This window comes from Typopeltis vanoorti, chromosome 2, assembly GCF_054136105.1.
Source record: "Typopeltis vanoorti isolate ZY-2024b chromosome 2, IOZ_Tvanoo_1.0, whole genome shotgun sequence".
NCBI classification, from domain to species: Eukaryota; Metazoa; Arthropoda; class Arachnida; order Uropygi; family Thelyphonidae; genus Typopeltis; species Typopeltis vanoorti.
The window spans coordinates 5,554,282-5,571,714 of NC_143550.1; the positions used below are offsets into that span (position 1 = coordinate 5,554,282).

At 38.6% G+C, this 17,433-nt stretch overlaps 1 protein-coding gene across 3 annotated transcripts in view; it reads right to left on the reverse strand.

Annotated features, from left to right (window-relative positions):
* The window catches only part of LOC150108796 (uncharacterized), a 478,706-nt gene that overhangs the window by 95,522 nt on the left and 365,751 nt on the right, over positions 1-17,433 (reverse strand). The gene's annotated exons all lie outside the window — the stretch shown is intronic.

Sequence of the window (17,433 nt, forward strand, 5' to 3'; positions counted from 1 at the left end):
ATTAAACAAGAGTTCCAAAAAATAAAAAAGCTGTGGATGAAATATAAAGAAAAGGTGATCAACATTCCTATGAGCAGTACAAGGTACAGCAACAAGGTGACTTGTATGGTAAGGAAGGCCAAAGATAATTATGATAGAAATCTAGCTGATGAGGCCAAAAGAAACCTAACAGAATTCTTTCACTATATGGTAAGTAAAAGGAGGAATGAATATGGAAGGATGATTTTAAAAAGTGCTGATGGTAGGGAGGTAACAGAAACAAACCAAATAGTTGAATTACCAAGTGATCATTTTGCAAGGATGTACCATCTAGGTAGGGATGTTGCAATATCAGATGTGATACTGACTGATATTGAATAGAGCTTGAAGAAATTGAGGTACTTAGAATATTGCAGAACCTCAATGTGAACAACACCAAGGGATTATATGGCATATGAACACATGTATTATGTGCTGATATATCTGATTAACAACTTGTGCATAGGAATGCACAAGTTGTTAATCAGATAAAATCAGCTTCACTGGCAAAGCTGTTTAATTTAAGCCTCAGTACTGGGCGGGTGCCAATGGAGTGGGAAGATGAAAAATAGTCCCACTGAATAAAGGAGACTCCATAACGGAAGTAGCAAATTAAAGGCCAATCAGAATCTCATGAGTGGTGGTAAAGGTATTGGAGAAATTTTTGCAAACACAGCATTCAGGACTTAGTGGATGGTAAGATGATATTCTATAAGGAACAACACTGTTTACGGAAGGATAGATCTTGTCTTCCTAATCAGCTTTATATTTATTTATAAATATATTTATATTTTAATTTTATATTTATTTATATATATTTATAATAAAAATAACAATGGATTTGGATAATGGAAATGTCCACTCAGTGATATAGCTAGGCATTATAAAGGCATTTCACATGATTCCATATAGAACTCTGTTAAATAAATTGGAGCAAACGGGGATTAATGTGAATCTGGTGATTAGTATTTGACATTGGCTGATGGATAAATATCAAAGAGTCATTTATAGAGTAGTTAATTCCAGAAAACAGGTGACTAGTAGTGGACTTTTGTCCACTACTAGTCACCATACTCTGTTGTTTATTTTGTACATGAATGATATATTTGTAAAAAATGATCTGACAGGAAATATTCAGTTTTGTGCTGATAATCCAAAAGTTTTATGTGCGACAATAAATGAAGGTGATGCGGAGATCCTGCAGGATGGCATAAATAGGTCTAGCGGTATGGTCAAAGGTAAATGGCTGCCAGTTTAATGTAGCAAAGTGTAAGGTGATGAAATTTGGGAGGAAGAGATCACAAGCTGTGTACAATATTGATGGAACTGAATTGATTGATGAGGCCAGGGATTCGGAGATGATTGTGGGCAGGTAGTTAAAATTTAGAAAGCATATCACAAAAGTAGCAAAAACAGCACATCAGATTATGTGGTTGTTGAAGAACACACTAACAAGCAGGGATAGAGAAGTTATTGTTCCCCTATATAACACTCTAATCAGGCCACATCTGGAGATCTGGACACCTGTATTTCATGGGGAGGAAGAAGTCATGGAGAGGATTCAGAGGTACGTGAAAAAGATTGTCGCAGGTCTATGGAATGATCCCTACAATAATAGATTGGCGGGCTGTTGGCTTCAAAAACTATTTGACAGGTAGAAAACAGGAGATATGATAGAAGCATATAAGTTATTAAAGGAGTTTTATAGTAGTTACACTGAAGACTTGGCAGTATATGGCAGAATTGCCATGTACTAGATTGGAAATTGTGTAAGAGTGTGGTTAGAAAGGATGTTGGAATAAGATTTTTTGCTTTGAGGGTGATAAAAAGAGATGTTTAGACAGTTGAGGTTGGCAAGTGCAAGAAGAATGATTATTATGGGAAATTTTAATTACAGCAGTATAAATTGGGGAGAGGAAGATACATGTAGCAATAAGGGAATGGAATTTCTAGAATTCGTGAGGGACAAATGTCTTAGGCAACATAAAGAGAACAAGAGGTTCAAGTGTTTTGGATTTGGTCATAGCATCAGAAGAGTTAATAATAACTGAGATGACATCTCTCCCAGCAGTTGGAGAAAGTGACCATGTGATTTTTACTTGGAAGATGAATAGACATGCAGGAGTATCAAAGAGACCGGAATGTATGTGGAATTATAAGGCAGGTGATTATAATAGTCTTAGACGTCAACTTGGGACAGTTTAATGGAGGGAGGAATTGGAAGCCCAGGATATCATTGTGCTTGGTAAATTGTGAAGGAATATTTGTTAGCAGCAATAGTAAGCTGTATTCCACAAGTGAAGAAGAGAACACAATTTGGTGGAAAGTGGATGACAAACAATATTAAACAGGAATTGTTTGAAAAAGGGGTTATGGAAGAGATATTAGGAGACAGGTGAATAGCAGATGCATGAAGAATATAAGACACAGGTCAGGAGAGCGACTAGTATGGTAAGAAAGGCAAAACTGGAATATGAGAAGAAACTTGCCCTAAGATAAAAAGAAAATCCTTCCGAATTTTTCAGCTATGTGGCCAGCATGAGGAGAAATGATTGTGGAAGAATGACATTGTGGGATAAAAACGGGAATAGAGTGACTGATGCAAAAGACATAGTGCAATTGATCAATGAATACTTTATTGGTGTATTTCATCCTGGAGCAGTAAATTTTAATACTAGAGGAATAGGGCAGATTCAAAGTGCAGGAGGAGAGCGTGTTCCAAATACTGAGTGCTCTGGATGTCAGTAAAGCTGTAGGACTGGGTGGTATTTCACCACGAGTTTGGAGACAATGTGCTAAAGAACTGACAGCTCTTTTGACCTGGCTTTTCAGTGAAAGTCTAGCTACGGGAAAGGTGCCCAGGGAATGGAAGGAAGGTAAGATAGTGCCATTGCATAAGGGTGGTAGCAGACTGGAAGTATCTAATTATAGGCCAGTTTGTGTATCATCAGCAGTTGTTAAGATCTTGGAGAAATTAATTCAGGACCATAACAGCATTGGGCAGATGAGGGTATGTTATCTGTAAGAGTCAACATGGATTTGTGAAGGGGGCGCTCTTGTTTTAGTACTATGCTAACCTTTTATAATAAAGTTGCAAGAGCAGTAGATGAGAGAAATATACTACCATTTTCTTGGATTTAGCAAAGGCATTTGACAGGGTGCCAGATGATAAGGTGATGTTTAAGTTGCAGCACATGGGTTTGGATGTCAGGTTGGTGACTGGATTCAGGATTGAAACTTGTAACCCTCTGCCTCCTTGAAACTGCTCCACCATACACAACTCTCTGATAGGTATCAGAGAGTTGTGTATGGTGGGGCAGTTTCAAGGAGGCAGAGGGTTACAAGTGGGGTCCCACAGGCCTCAATGCTGGGACCTATATTGTTTAACCTTTATATCAGTGACATCGTCCGTGGATTGCAAGGAGATATTCAGTTGTTTGCAAATGATGTGAAGCTGGGAAGGGTTATTAGTAATACTGCAGATGTGGTAGTCATGCAAGAGGATTTGAATAAGCTAAACAAATGAACACAAATGAATGGAGGTATCAGTTTAATGCAGCAAAATGTAAGGTCTTGAGGTTTGGGGCACATCGATGGGACGCTGCATACTCTATTGGAGGAGCTATACTGGAGGAAGTAGGGGAGATAACAATTATGGGGTTGATGATTGATAGAAACCTGAAATTCAGGGGACATATTGCAAAGGTGGTGAAGGTAACACAGAGGATTGCTGCAATAATGAGAACGATGCTGACCTGCAAAGATAAGAGTTATCATTCTGTTGTATAAGACCCTGATTAGACCACACTTAGACTATTGTTCTTAGATTTGGTCCCTAGGATTTGAAGGGAATAAATTAACTGTATAAAGGGTACAGAGACAGGTAACAAAGACAGTTTCAGGACTGTACAATGTTAGTTATGAGAATCAGATAAGGGAATGTGGACTGCAGAGTTTGGTGGATAGAAAAACCAGAGGTGATATGATTGAGACTTTTAAACTGTTGAGAGGTGGTTACAGAGTTGACACTGGTGAGTCCTAGGTTGAACAGCAGGAAGGAGTGATAACAAGGGGCCATCCCTGGAAGTTACGAAAGGAAACTATGAGCAAGAGGGTGAGGAGTGGTTTCTTTCCATGGGGGTGGTTGAATGCATTGCCTGATAGAGTGGTGAGAGCGAGAATGGTCAATGAGTTTAAGGAGTGGTATGATAGACTTTGTGTTTCCTAGGAAGGACCTCCTGCGAAGAGTCTTTTGACTCAATGGAGGCCTGAATAATAATAATAGATTGGGTAGCAAAAGATTTAAGAAAACTGTTAGATATTGTGTCCGCGCGGTTAGCTTAGTGGCTTTGCGCTTCGCAACCATATGCCTGGGGAAGGAGTGTCCTAGGTTCGATTCCCGTCGGAGATGTGAGGAGCTGAAGGATCTTCCTCAGCCATAGCCAAGTTAGCCGGTCTTGGGCGCGGGCAGTAGGGTTTTTTCCGCCAGTTTATCTGGTGTTTTTCATCCCGCAAGCAGGCAAACCGGCCCCTTGAACACACAGGGATACAGCCAAGAATACCTTGAGGCATAGGAGTGACCATTCTATCCTCGTATTTCGGTTACGAAATCCAAGCATGCTTGGAAGGGTGTGGGCCTTAAAGGCCTGTTAAAGCCATTGGGATAGGATAGATAGTTAGATATTGTGAAGAAGAAAAGTGTTAATGGGAGGATAGTGGGTGCTGCCTTATTTTGACAATTATGAGTTAAGTAGATAAGCGATGATAATGAATGATATAATTGCAAGCTGTGCAAAAAAAAAAAAGAGGTCTGGAATCATACTCCAGACATCAACAGGAATTTGTTGATGTCTGGAGTGTGTTTGAAGGCAAAAGATTGCTATATGCAAGAGTTGGGTTGCACCTGAACATGGAAGGTCATAAGCGATTGAAAATATTACTACTTTCTGAACAAGTTGAAGTAATTTGGAAGCGAACCTAAAATTAAAAAGGTGAACTGTAAGAGGGAGAAAGTTATGCAGTGAATGTATATTTGTTGATTCTTATTTGGCTGGAATGAATTGCAGAATAGAGTGTATAAAAATTGGCATTGGACTGAAATTAGTGACACGTATATCAGTTCCAAAGCTGGTGCAAGAGCTCAAGGGAATCTGCAATTTTTGTATACTAATGCAAGAAGCATTCGAAATAAGAGAGAAGAATTTTTGGCATTAGTCAGTGCAATCTCACCAAAAGTTATGGGTATTAGTGAAACTTGGCTATCAGTAGATGTGGTTACTGGAATTGAATGTGATGGGTACAATATTTTCAGGGAGTATAGAGAAGATAGAATGGTGAGGAGGGGGGATACTGTTGATGACAGCTGATGAGTTGCAGCCAAAGAAAGTATTACATCAAGAGGATAGAAATTTTCATTTTCATCATTTGAGGCTGTCTGGCATGAAATTGTGACCAACGCAACCAAATATACAGTTGGTTGCTACTATAGGCCAAGTAATACAGGGGGTGATATTGAATTCATGCATCAGCAAATTAGTGCAATGAGTGCAGGGTTAGTGGTTATTATGGTGATTTTTAATTATCATCATCATCATCATCATCATCATCATGCATATCAAGGATTTAGGCCTAGCATGGCCTGTTCCCGCCTTAGAAATCATCGTTGAATCGTTTAAGAGAACGTCCTGGTTTTCATTTTCCTAATCACTTGTACTTTAAGGCTTATTTTGGTAATTATTATTATTATTATTATTATTCAGGCCTCCAAGGAGTCAAAAGACTCATCGAGGGAGGTCCTTCCTAAGACATAAAGTCTGTCAAGACTCACTGAGGGGAGGTCCCCCCCTGAGAAACACAAAGTCTATCATACCACTCCTTAAACTCACTGACCATTCTCGCTCCCACCACTCCATCAGGCAATGCATTCCACGGCTCAACCACCCTCCACACAAAGAAACCACTCCTTACCCTCTTGCTCACAGTTTCCTTTCGTAACTTCCAGGGATGGCCTCTTGTCATCACTCCTTCCCGCTGATCAACCAAGCGAAAGAACTCCCCAGTGTCAACCCTGTAACCACCTCTCAACAGTTTAAAAGTCTCAATCATATCACCTCTCCTTCTTCTATCCACCAAACTCTGCAGTCCACATTCTCTCAGCCGATCCTCATAACTATCCTTGTACAGTCCTGAAACCATCTTTGTCATCCGTCTTTGTATCCTTTCCACAGTTAATTTATCCCCTTCAAATCCTGGGGACCAAATCTGAGAACAATAGTCCAAGTGTGGTCTGATCAGAGACTTATACAACGGAATGATAACCCTCTTATCTCTGCAGGTCAGTGTCCTTCTCATAATAGCAGCAATCCTCTGTGTTACCTTCACCACCTTTGCAATATGTCCCCTAAACTTCAGGTTTCTATCAATCATCAACCCCAGATCTCTTGTCTCCCCTACTTCCTCCAGTATAACTCCTCCCATAGAGTATGCAGCATCCCATCGATGTTTCCCAAACCTCAAGACCTTACATTTTGCTGCATTAAACTGACACCCCCATTCATTTGCCCATCTATCTAGCTTATTTAAATCCTCTTGCAGGGCTACCACATCTGCACTATTACTAATAATCCTTCCCAGCTTCGCATCATCTGCAAACAACTGAATATCCCCCTGCAATCCACTGGCTATGTCATTGATATAAAGGTTAAACAATATAGGTCCTAGTACTGAGCCCTGTGGGACCCCACTTGTAACCCTCTGCCTCCTGGAAACTGCTCCACCATACACAACTCTCTGATACCTATCAGACAGCCAATCCTGAATCCAGTTGACCAATCTGACATCCAGACCCATGTGCTGCAACTTAAATATCAGCTTATCATGTGGCACCCTGTCAAATGCCTTCGCCAAGTCTAAGAAAATTGCAGTATATGCCTTTCCCTCATCTAATGTTCTTGTAACTTTATTATAAAAGGCTAGCATATTGCTAAAACAAGAGCGTCCTTTCACAAATCCATGTTGATTCTCACAGATAACATTACCCTCATCTGCCCAATGCTGTACACGGTCCCTCACTACTTTCTCCAAGATCTTAACAACTACTGATGACACACAGACTGGCCTATAATTAGACACTTCCAGTCTGTTACCACCCTTATGCAATGGCACTATCTTACCTTCCTTCCATTCCCTGGGCACCTTTGCCAAAGCCAGACTTTCATTGAAAAGCCACGTTAAAGGTACTGTCAATTGCCTAGCACATTCTCTCAAAACTCATGGCGAAATACCATCCAGTCCCACAGCTTTACTGACATCCAGAGTACTCAGTATCTGAAACACACTCTCCTCCTGTACCTCCAGACCTCGTACCAGTCCTATCCCTCTAGCATTAAAACTGACTCCTCTAGGATGAAATACTCCAATAAAGTGTTCATTGAACAATTCCACTATGTCCTTTGCATCAGTCACTCTATTCCCATTTTTATCCCACAATATCATTCTTCCACAGTCATTTCTCCTCCTACTGGCCACATAGCTAAAAAATTCCCTAGGATTTTCTTTGGATCTTAGGGCCAATCTCCTCTCATTTTCCAGTTTCGCTTTCCTTACCACACTAGTCACTCTTCTGGCCTGTGTCTTATATTCCTCATGCATCCCTTCACCTATCTCCTTATATCTCTTCCATAGCCTCTTTTTCGCATGCAATTCCTGTTTAATATTGTTTGTCATCCACTTTACTCCAAATTGCGTCCTCTTCTTCACTCGTGGTATACAACTTACCATTGCTGATAACAAATATTCTTTCACAATTTCCCACGCACTGGTGATATCCCGGCCTTCCAATTCCTCCCTCCATGAAACTTCCCGAAGTTGACGTCTAAGACTATTATAATCTTTCTGTTTTCATTCTTTAAACGTGTTCCATCCATTTATGCTTATATTTTTTAATTTTTTTCTATTACTGGTTCTTGGTTTAATTCTTTCATAATATCTTTGTTTATTTTGTGATCAAATAGGATATACTTTGCAGTTTTTCTCATAAACTTCATTTCTGCTGTTATTAATCTTTGTCTTTTTGTTTTATTGTCCAGATTTCACTTCCATACATCCTCAAAACCTTGCTGAAGTAAGAACGCCATTGGATGTCAAGGTTGTTTACATGCCCCTAAACACAACATCGCTTTTGCAACCAATGGATCAGGGGATTATATCAATCTTCAAAGCCTATTACCTCTGTATAACATTTATGAAAATGTAAGAGTCTTGGACACTTCAGGAAAAACTATTAAAGACTATTAGCGGTCGATATATTGAAGGGCATTAACAGCATCAAGGCAGTGGAACAAAGTGTCAGCAAAGTGTTTAAAAGGAGCATGGTGAAAACTTCTTCCAGCATTTATGCACGACTTCGAGAAATTAGAGCAAGAGGAGAATGTTATTGAAGACATTACCAAGCTTATGAGAGAGATGGGATTGAACGATATTACAGCTGAAGATGTGACAGAAGCCTTAGAGAACCATGATAAACCGCTTTCTAATGAAGACGTAAAAAATTAGCCGAACAATTAAGTCAACATCCAAAGGAGGAGAAAGAAAATGAAGAAGGTCCTCTGAGAGATATAAAAATGGCCGATTTACAGTGTATCCTTGCAAGCATAGAGACACTGACTGATGAACTCTGCGAAATGGACCACGATTGGAAATGGAATGCGAACATAAAAAAGAGTGTAATCGCATCTATTCAACCAAACACTGAACTCCTTAAAGAAAGAAAAAGAAAATCTAGGCAGTTAACACTGGATACTTTTTTCAAAAAAAAATGGAGGTGATCCGAAACCAGGAACTTCAATATAGAAATATGTAATATCTTTTCAAAGTTCCATATTTTTTGTATATAATTTTGTTTTGTTTTTGTTATTAATGATTTTATTTTAACAAATATATATGTATGTATTATTAAAGCTTTAAATATAATAATGTTATACATATTTCATGTGCATATTTTTTGACTACATGGAACATAACTTTGTACCTCCCATTAAAATTGGGTTCGTTTTATGCCGATTCGGTTTATGCCCGTTTTTTCAGGAACAGAAGTGAGGAGTAAACCGAGGGCTGCCTGTACCCAATCAAATGAATGTGTTTTGAAGACTCCACCACAATCATCATAAATTTCATAACTATTGACAATATGCAAATTTATTCTTCTCACTAGATAAAATGCACATTATTATAAGGATAAATATGTCGTGTTTAATGAATAAGAGGAAAATAAATTGGAAGTAAAATTGAATGACTCTAATACTCATTCATTCAAACATTGTTTCCTATGAGTTTCCAACTTCTTTCTCTTGCATATTCTGATTTAATGGTATTATCTCCAGATATTTTCAAAGATTGCCAAATTTCACTTGCTTTACAGTTCTTAACCAAACACTTATTATTGCTAGTTGCTTCCAAAATTCAAGAACACATTCTACTTATCCATTTGGGCAAATCCACTGATATCACCACATCAACCATTGCAATCTTGGGTTTGCTCTGTCACTTTCTGTCAGAAGTAATTATCCCTCTGTAAATTTCCTTGTGTTTTTTTCTTATGTTATTATTATTATTATTATTATTAAGAGAGACATCCAGGGAGTCAGAGACTCATCGAGGGAGGCCATACACTACACACACCAGCTATCATACTTATTCTTGAATTCATTCACACTGCTTGCATTCACAATGTCCAATGGCAATCCATTCCAATCACGCACCACCCTCTGAGAGAAAAATCTAGCCCTCACACCCATCTTGGTGGCCTTCATTCTCAGCTTCCAAGGATGCCCTCTCATCCCCCCCCTTCAATAAATTGAAAAATTCCATGAAATGAAATCATGTATGACCCTTTCACAAGTTTATAAGTCTCAATCATATCACCCCCCCCACCTTTCTCCTGTTTGTGAGTGTCTGCAGTCTACAAATTTTCAATCTGTCTTCATAATCAGTATTCCACAATCCTGATATCATTTTAAACACTCTCCTTTGTACTCTCTCCAATATATACAATGAACCCAGGAGACCAGACCTGTGCACAATAATCCAAGAGAGGTCTTATCAAGGCCTTGTAAAGAGGCAAAATAACATCCTTATCTTTACATGTGAACATTCATTTCAGCACTGCAATTATCTTTTGAGTTGTATTTGCAATCTTTGCCACATGGCCCCCTAAACTTTAACTTCCTATCTACTAACTCTCCAAGATCACTAGCCTCATCAGTTTCTTCTAGCCTAATCCACCAATATAATACGACATTGAATATCTAATCATGCTGAAATGAATGACTTTACATTTACTGACATTGAACTGACACCCATTTTCCCATACCCACAATTCCAGCCTATTCAAATCATTCTGCAAAGACTGCATATCAGCAGCATTCTTGATTACCCTACCTATCTTTGCATCATCAGCAAATAACTGTATATCGCTTGTCAAATCCTTCCCAATATCATTAATGTACAGATCTAATAACAGTGGACCAAGTGCTGATCCTTGTGGTACACCACTTGATACCTTAAACCTTGCAGACTCAGATTCTCCGTATACCATTTTTTGATATCTGTCAGTCAGCCGTCCTCTTATCCATTCTAATATTGTATAACCCAACCCCATTTTCTCCAATTTATGCAGTAGTCTGCCATGCTGTATTCTGTCAAAAGCCTTAGCAAAATCCAAAAGTATCATGGTGTATCCATTCCCCTTGTCTACTTCAATGGTAACATTGTTATAGAATGTGAACAAGTTGCTAAAACATGACCTTCCCTTAGTAAACCCATGTTGTTCATTGCAAAGTAGATTCACTGTCAACCCATTTCTGAAAGCGGGCCCTGACCAATTTTTCCAAAATCTTCACCACCACTTCTGAGATACTAATTGGTCGATTGATGGATACATTGGTCTTTTCACCACCCTTGTGCAATGGAATTACCATACATTCCTTCCATTCCTGCAGAATCTTCCCTGTTCTGAGACTCATATTAAACATCCTAGTCAAGGAATGGCCAGTTCAGCTGAACACTCTTTTAGCACATGTGCTGATATTCCATCAGTCCCTATTGCTGAATTCTTATTCAGTTTGTGCAACAGCTCTAATACCTCGGCCTCACACACCTGCGTTTCTTCATCTAGTGAAGAGATAAAAGTGAGCTCAATGTTGCGTTCACCAGGTTGATAGCTTTTAACAAAATGGGAACTCATTAACTGAACAACCTCTTCTGCTCCTGTAACCGTCTGGATTTAGAAGAGTTATTCTTTCATATTCATTCTTTCTTTTACTTACACCATATCGATAGAATTCTTGTGGGTTGTCTTTAGCATGTGGAGCCAGTTTCTTTTCATTATCAGACTTTGCTTTCCATGCAACAGTTGTAACTATTCTAGCCTGCTGCTTATAATGTTCATAACGGATGTCATCCTTATGCAAACGGTATTCCTTTCACATCGTCGTTTTCTTACAAATCTCTTGCTTAATACACATCGATTTAAATCGTACTCTATTTATTCTTTGAACTCTCGAGACACATTCTGATATCGCATCATTTAACACGTTCGCTGCCACGCTACTTCATCATAGTTTGTTCCTCTATGCCAAGCAATTTCACTTCTTCAAAGTCAGTACGGGAACAGGTGCATGGGAAACATTTAAACACAGCAGGAAATTATGACCAACTGAGAAGTATACTGAGTTCAGTGGAATGGGATCAGTTGCTGGATGGAAAGAATATTGACAGTGCATGGGAAACATTTAAACAATACTTAACATGTTCGCTGCCAACTACGAGTATACTCGTAGTTGGTATATGAGCCACACAAGCCAGCTACGAGTATACTCGTATGGAGCTTACTGCCAGCAACGAGATTACCTGTACTGAACTCAGTATACTTCTCAGTTGGTCATAATTTCCTGCTGTGTAGTTCAGCATGTAACCTTTTCTGAATGGAACATTCATAAACTTAGTCACTTCCCAAGTGAGTACCACATGATCACTGTCACCAACTGGAGGCAGAATAGTTACGTCTTTAACTGAAATGCCCTCTGACACTATAATCAAATCTAACACTCTTTGACTTTGAGTTCCTTCTGTCACATTCTGCTTGAGGAAGTTGTTCCGCAACAGCTCAATAAATGCATTTTGATTCTTCTCATGAGATTCTACTGCTACCCAATCAACATTTAGATAATTAAAGTCTCCCATTATGATTACTCTTTTCAAGCTCATATTTTCTATTTGGTGATGCATTTCTTCATCACCAGCAACCGATCCACCAGGTCTGTAACAACACCCCACTATGTAATTTGTCTTGTTAGATTCCACCTCACATCAGATGGCTTCAAATTCACTGCCACATGAAATATTGTTAGTAGCATTACTACATTCATAGGTCTCAACTCTAACTGGATTTAAGTCATCCGATATCATTAGCAGCACACCCCCTCCTCTCCTATCCATTCCATCCTTCCTAAAATACTGCACCCATGACACTCGATACCAGTTAGTATGTCTGATTCTGATAGCCAGGTCTCATTAATTCCTACAATCTGAGGTCGGAACACATTGACTAAGGCAACAAACTCTACCCCTTTTGTTTCTGATACTCCTAGCATTCGTGTACAGACATAATAATCTACCTGCATGTTCTTTTGTATACTCTTGTTTGCAGTCTGCCTGACAAAGCTGGACAATTTGCAGATCTCTATTCTTCTCTAATGCCTTACACATGTAGGCATCATTTCACATATATGATGGATCCAATCCTGACGAACACAAAGTCGAAATCGTTCTCTCCTTGTCAACATTTCCATGACAAAGCCTATTCCCATTAACACAGTTATATAACATTGTTGCTCTTACACTCACATTCATACCATTCCTCCCTTTAGAATTTAGTTCCCCTGACTCTGTGTTAGGTCTCATACCAGTTATTAGTTTTTCCAGAATCCTGATACCAAACGCATTCAGGTATAGGCCATCCCTCTTATACAAATCCAATCTTCCCTCAAACTCACTCCACCATTCCTTCTACACAGTCTATGTATCGAATCGTTTGCCATCGTAGCCCTTCTTTTTAATTCATTTTTATCATAGCGAGGTAAAATACCAACGATTTTCACTCTCTCACTCTTCACTCTTGCCTCTTTCAGCAACCCTTTCATGTCCTTTCTCATACTGAACTTATCGCCAGTTAAATCATTCATACCTACTACAACTACGATTTCGTAGTTGTAGTAGGTATGAACATTTGATGACCACACATCTTAAGGGAATGGAACATTCCCTTAAGATGTGTGGTCATCAAATCCTATCGCCTTATTGACATCAAGGTTATTTATTTCCTCAAACACCTCCTGCTCACTCACAAACAAGCCATCCCCTCCTATGTATCTACACTTGATTTCCTCATGATTCCTCCCTGATCAGGATGAAACACGCTTATAAATTGACACTGAATACCTCAACAATGTCTTCTTCAGCAGTTACTATTTAGCCACTTTTATCCATTAACTTCATCTTACCATGATCATTCTTCCTTCTACTTGCCACATCTAAAAAACTCTGCCTGATTTGCCAATTTCTGCTCATACTCTACTTTTGTTTTCTTTACTAACTCAGTCACTCAGTAAAAGAGTCAGAGAAAGGTTGAGAAGCAGGTTGTGGAAGGAGAGGAAGAGGATGGATACAAAGGTGAAGTGATTATAGCAAAGTGATGCAGTGCAAAATGGTGGGCAGGATAGGAATATAAATGAAAACAGAGTCAAGATCAGGGAATCAGAATGAAGAGAGAAGTGCACTATAGCAGAGAGAGAGTAGCGTGATTGTGTTGATGGTATGGCATCAAAGAGTGGAGAACTGTTATGCTTGTATACTAATGTACAGAATATCAGAAATAAAGCGGCTGAGTTTGTAGCATTGATTGAATCACTGATCAAAGATAATTGGCATAAGTGAAACTAGGTTGACTGAGGATGATGGCATTGATGTAGATGATCGGTAGTAGAGGTTTGGTATAGTAGTGAAGACGGAGAATTGTACAGTGGGTGTCCTCCTGCAATGAGTCTACAGACTCCTTGGAGGTGTCACAAATAATAATAATAATGATATACTGTCAGAACTTAAAATGGTAGGATACAGAATTTTCCAAAAGGATAGGAAGATGAAGCGAGGAGCGGGGAGTATTGTTAATGGTAGCAGAGGAATTGTGTCATTCAAGAGTCAAAGTGGAAAATAGTAGTACGTGTGAAGATTCTGAAGATGTCTGGTGTGAAGTTGGGATCAATAGAATAGTATATATAATAAGATGCTGTTATAGGCCAGGGAATGTCTCCAAGTATTGATTGTAAAATGTTTAGACAAATTAGTTGGGAAAGTAAAAGGAAGATGATCCTAATGGGAGATTTTAATTATTGGAATGTGAAGTGAAAAGAAGTGACAGTGTATAGTAATAACAAGGAGAGCGAATCTGTTGAGCTTCAGTGGGATAATTATCTAAAGTAGCATGTGATGGAAGCAAAACGGGGTTTATCAGTGTATTAGATTGGTGATACCTTCAGAGGATGTGGTTGTGAATGAGGTATCAACACTACCATCTATTGGTGAAATCTATTGGAACTATAAGACAGGTGATTATCAGAAGATCTGTAGTGAACTAGCATCAATACATTGGGTTGATGAATTGTGTAGAAAAGTTGTTGACAGTGCATGGGAAATGATAAGGCAGTATCTAACACAAGCAATGCATACCAAGTGAATACCAAGTTAAATGAATAAATAGAGTAGGAATTAGATGGATGAACAGTGAAATCAAGCAAGCAGTGCTACAAAAGAAGTTATGGAGGAAGTACAAGGCAGTTCTCAGTGAACAGATTCACAAAGAATATGAAGTGCAGGCCAGAAGAGTGACTTTGGCATGTTTAAAAAAGAAAAAGTAGAATATGAGAGGAGTAGAATATGAGAGGCCAGTCAGGTCAAAGCTAATCCAAGGGAATTTTTCTGCTATGTGGCAAGCAAGAGGAATTTGATACTGGCAGATAGTTGTGGTAGCAGAGTAAGGTTATTTCTGCCAACAAAGGTTGGTCGATTGTTAGAGCCTCTGCTACTAATGGCAAAAAGTTAAAGAAGTTTGAGCGTGGTTAGTAGTTGGAAGGGGCCAATTGTTCCATGCTGTTGGCACACTCTCCCTCAGTGAGTCTTTGGACTCCCTGGAGGTGTCACATAATAATAATAAAATGATATAGTGGAATTATTTAACAAACACTTCATCACTGTACATTGTAATGGTGTGAATGATGCTGTGCAACACGTAGAAGGGAGGCAAGAATTAAGAGAATTAAAGGTGAACAAATCAGAGTTGTATCAAGTGTTGCTTGGGTTAGATGGGTGTTTCTCAACGTGGGGTGTACACCCCACAGGGGGGCAAATTTGAATATTTTGGGGGACAATTAGAAAATGTACATGCACATATTTATACATATTTATATTATACTTTTTCAGAACTTGGCTGACTATTATGCTAGAGGAGGGCATCAAAATCTTTGAGACATTGAGGTGGGGACATCAAGATCTTTGAGATGTTGAGGTGGGGCATGATCCAAAAAACGTTGAGAAACACTGGGTTAGATGTTAATAAGGCTGTGGGAATGCATGACATATCACCATGTATTTTTAAAAAAATGTGCAAAAAATTTAGCGATGCCCTTGTCCTGGTTATTTAATGAAAATCTTGCACTGGGGAAGGATCCTAAGACGTGAAAAGAAGGCAAAATAATACATCTCACAAACATGGTTTGAGAACAGAAGTTTCCAATTATAGTCCAGTTCTATATCTGCAGTTGTGATCAAAGTGTTAGAAAAGTTGGTTAGAAATAGAATACAGGATTGGGTTATCAACATGAGATTCTCTATGATGGTCAGAATGGATTTGTGAAGGGCAGGTTTTGTATTAGCAAACTGCTTATGTTTTATGATAAGATGACGAATGTGTTGCATAAGGGAGAATCATATACACTGATATTCTTGGACTTTGCAAATGCATTAGATAGATTATCCCATGATAAGTTCATATACAAGCTGCAGAGGATAGGAATAAATAGTATATTGGTTAGATGGATTGGAAATTGGCTCTTGAACGATACCTAGCAAGTTGTGCATGATGGAGCCGTGTCTTAAAAAAGGAAGGTGACCAGTGGCTTGCCTCAGGGTTCTGTTTTTGGGCACCTACTGTTTAACTTATTTGTTAATGATATTTCGTGTAGATTGACTGGGGATTTTCAAGTTAGGTAGAATTACCAGTACTATTACTAATGTTATTTGTCTGCAGGAATATTTGAATACATTTTTAGCTTGAACAAATGAGTGGGGTTGCAGTTTTAATATTAATAAATGCAAAGTGCTACACTCAGGGATACAGAGATATAAGGTTATTACCATATTGGTGGAGCGGTACTTCAGGAAGTGGATGAGATTAGGAATCTTGGAGTGATGGTAGACAATGTACTGAAGTTCCGAGGGTACATCGCACATGCTGCAAAGACTGCATATTACTGCTGCTGAGATAAAAAATACCTTTACATGTAGGGATAAGGAGGTGGTGGTGGTGCCTCTATATAAGGCATTGGTCAGATCACATATGGATTATTGTGCTGAGATTTGATCACCTAGTTTTCATTGTGATGTGGAAACACTAGAGAGGCTCCAAAGCAGGGGCGAATGCTGGTCTTAAAATTCACGCTTGCTCTTGTTATCATTCAGGGAGAGAGAGGTGTGATTGAAGTCTGATTAGCAGAATAATGAATTACTAACCATTTAAAACTATATATTTAGAAATGTATATACATTTAATCGTACAAATACAACATTTATTTTACAAATGATATTCTACCTTTTTTAATTTAGCTACTTGAATACAAATTCTACCCTACAGTTCTTCTTTATGAACTTAATTTTCCCAAGCAACACGCACACTTGTAAAGGCTGGCTGAAGCTCACCAGCTAGAGCTACTTTGACTGCACATGGCCTTGTGTTTAACCCTTTAACTGCTGACGTTATATTTTACTGACATTGTTCCATGGTGCTGAATGAATTTTGCAAAAAATTTATAAATAAAATCGATTAAAATTCTTACTGAAGTAAGAAGTCCAGACAGCATCATACATTCTTGATATACACTTGTTCACTAACAAAAATGGAAATAATAGTGTTTTATAAAATTTGCATAATCAAGGGGTGTCCACTTATACAAATTACACACATAAATTTATGTAGAATCACCAGGATCTTCTTCATCTGAAGTACACAAGTCACTTAACTCGGACAATTCTTCTCCTGACTCATTTGTTGTTAACAATTCATCAATTTGATCATCAGTAAGATAA